The following is a 3,673-nucleotide window of genomic DNA, read 5'->3' as shown; positions in this document are numbered from 1 at the left end:
AGAGAGAGAGAGAGTAATAGAACGAATGGTCGATGTTACAAGACAGTTCGAACTTATTCGCCACTGTTACATGAATTCGGTGCAGCCCTCGTTCAACCGGAATTCACTTCTCTCTTCTTTCTCGTATTTCCATCGGGACTCTGTTCCATTGTTCAACTATGTTATCGAGTTTCCGGGGATATTTAGGATAACACAGAAACGCGATTCCGCTCATAAAATCGGAGACGTGACGGAAAAGAGTTGTAATCCGGGATGCGTTCCAAATTACGCATGCAACGTATGCTGCATCATTTTATCCTTCTTTATTATTTAGTAAACAACATCATGCGCTTCATACGTAATACACCCTCAGAAAAAGGAAATTCTTATAGACCGCTAATTATTGTGAAAAAAATTATGAAGTTACGAAGTACAAAACCAGTCCGAGTATCATTATACTTTATATAACGTATACAATAATCCGATTTCTTTCGTTTGAGACTTCCGAGATGTCCGAGCATAATTAATTTTTGTTATTTTTACACAAATCTGTTTATTTCTGATATTTCATAATATCTAAGAGATATTGTTGAACTCTTTCGTCTTCATTAATTGTGGAAACAAGATTTTCCGAAAGGTCAAGACGATCGTCTTCCAATTCCAATCTACTTTCAGTTAAGATTGAAATTAGATTCATCTCTCCAGCCAGACTTTTTTCATAATTAGTTTTAAGTATCTCTTCGCTCTTTCGTTCAAGATGTTTCACTTTGAAAGATATCTGATTGAAATTTTATGTTTTAGTAATTATATTTTGAATTATGAAATAACGAAACGAAAAATACATTCTAATTTGATTAGTTTCTTGATGAATAATTTATCAGGTTCAGGTTTTATCTTTATTAATATTTTATTAATATTAAATTTTATTAATATTAAATTTATTTACAGTTTTTCAGTATACATGTATTAACATCTTTTTAATAAGATGCCAAATTGAGCATCAAATTATTAAAAATTGTTCATCAATTTAATTATCGATATTAATACAGTAATTTAATTTATAAGTCCGGAAAATCAATTTAACACGCAGTTCGAAAGATTATACAATAAATATACAATAAATATACAATAAATATAGTATATGTGCAATAAGTGTATATATAGTATATATAAGTAATTCAGATTAAATTACTTAAGCATTAAAGATTTAGCTTTGACTGTAGTTACGGCCATTACTTCTATTTCTTATCGTTGAATTTTCAAATATACGGTCCAATAAAATTCTCATTATTTTTATTAGTATTTTATTAATATCTTCTATTTCTTATTCTTTTATCGACCAATATAGACAGATATTCCATGCTCGAAATTATTCGACTAAGCAAAGATCACGTTACACCGATTTCGTTCGTTTTGTGAAAGAGTCAGGACGCATTAATGGTTAGCCGCAAGATTGTAAGAGAGTTCTGCCTTTAGTATAATAAAAACTCTTTTCTTCTGGACCCTTAGACCCTTTCGTCGATCCGGAAATCCGGGCGAGCATAAAAATGCAATTAAGGAAACGCCCAACGTCTGGTTGCCTCCACGTTGTACTATTTCTTCTCAATAGTTCCTTTCTTTTGGATCGTCAATCTCCATTTTTTCATATTTTTCTCCAAGTTTATTCCCTTACGCTTTTAGCGTAATGCGCGACAATGTCCGTTAAAAAAGAACCAAAAATCTGCCGCGCGATTTAGAAACGTTTGAAAAAAGAGAGATTTTGGTTTAAAACGAAACTCAAGAAGCTAGAATAGAATTTATTTCACGGTGAATGCACAGCGGTACATATACTAGTGAAACAAAAGTATTATTAGATATTTCTGTCCACCATTGAACATGATACACGTGAGAAAGTTCATCCCACAAAATTCCTAGGGGAAACGCGCAATTCGTTTCCTACACTATGTAGTTCCCTTGTTCGCTGTGTTGTCGGCAAAATGGCGAAGTAAGGTAATGACGCTATCAGCCAACGAGAATACGGCGTTCCTGATCGAATTTTACGGGCATCGCGGCAAGGGAAGGACGAAAAGCGAATTTCACCGACGAGCCGACAGCGAAGGCTTTCATCGCGGTACCACGTTAACTTGATTTACGTGATGTGCTCTTAACGTACGCAACATTACATCGTTAAGCGCTTGACACATCGAGAATAGAGCTCCATGTGTCTTCGGAATGCTGCCACGATTGCACTGCAGCTGCAAAATTCGAAATTTCGGTAACTTTGCTTTCATTTAACGAGTCTGCAATAAATAAATTGCGTTTTTATTTAAGATACATTCAGTCGTGCGATAATTTTTTTGGAATATAAAGATAATGTTTTTTTATTCTCCGAGTAATTCGATATTTTTTTATGATAGATTTTTATATTTTTCTTTTATGAATATCGTTACTATACATATGGAAAAAATTTTCCTGAAGTATCTAAAAATTAAATAGACACAGACCTGAAAATAATTTTGTTAGATTATCAAAATAATTATAAAAACGTAAAAAATCTCAAGATAAATAATGCTGCGAAATGATTTAACATTTTAGTAACCAGTTTGAATCCTATATAATTATGATTTTTGATAATTCAACAAAGTAATTTTCTGTATCTATTGTAACTAAATTTTTAGGTGCTTTTGCAAAATTGTCTTTTCCGTGTGTTAGATCAAACTTTTGTCTATTCCTGTATATTTTGCATACTCTCGTGAAATCATCAACTTTCTGCACGCAATGTACTGCAATCTCTGAAACACATTAGCAAACCACCCCATCAGTAACCACACGGTTGTGTTGAACCCTCGCGAAGTACTCATTACGTAGCGAGGTGAGGTTAAACCGCTTTCGCTGATAAGCATCCTGGCGTCAATAGTTTCTAGGAAAAGGAAAAACTTTGCGGAACCACACTATACAATTCTACTTTGGACAGCTACTTTGTCACCTTCTTGAAGCAAAAGGGGTGGAACGGGGCCAGAAGGTATAGAAACGTGAACTCGAATCCGACGGGCACGAAACGTCTCGATATTTTCACCTCCGGCTGGATATTAGACGATAAGCTGGCCATACTGGGAGTGCAAGGAGTCGAGAAAGGATCGGCGGTTGAGTCACGATAGGCTAGAAGGTGTGAGGAAGGTGGCATGGTATATTCATTTGTGTGTGCGTGTGTGTGTGTGTGTGTATGCGCGCACTTATAACTGTGTGTGTTCGGAGATTGAACTCAATCTAAACTTGCGACAAACTTTGTTTGGGCCCCGCGCTATCTCTCATACCTCTGTCGATTCGCCATCTACAACCTCCGACCTTGTTCGCGATAGGATGACGTCCCGGGACCAAATGGGTGGCAAAGTGCATGAGGAAAACTTATCGGCTATGTAAAGGGAAAGAAAAAGCGTATCCTTTGAAATAAGATCTTTGCTTCAAATTGTCCTATTTGAAAATATATTGCATAATAAGCGCGCAGGAAAAAATTTATAGATAACTAGATGATGTTGCCAGAAATAATATGATACAAAGGATAAAATTGTTAAAGATACATAGCGTTGAAAAAACAATTCAAATGTTTTTGAAGACTCTAATAGAGTATGGTCAAGTGATTTTTTTGTCAAACTCCTGTAATAGAAAAAGATATATATATATATATATATATATATATATATATATATATATACTA

General features: G+C 34.6%; 1 protein-coding gene across 1 annotated transcript in view; it reads left to right on the top strand.

Moving 5' to 3' along the window:
* Positions 1-3,673, top strand: part of LOC105626281 (amyloid beta A4 precursor protein-binding family B member 2-like) — a 133,334-nt gene that overhangs the window by 73,917 nt on the left and 55,744 nt on the right. The window lies entirely within an intron of this gene.

The sequence above is a fragment of the Atta cephalotes genome, assembly GCF_000143395.1.
Source record: "Atta cephalotes unplaced genomic scaffold scaffold00005, whole genome shotgun sequence".
Classification (NCBI taxonomy): domain Eukaryota; kingdom Metazoa; phylum Arthropoda; class Insecta; order Hymenoptera; family Formicidae; genus Atta; species Atta cephalotes.
This window is presented reverse-complemented; position numbering and strand designations above follow the sequence as displayed.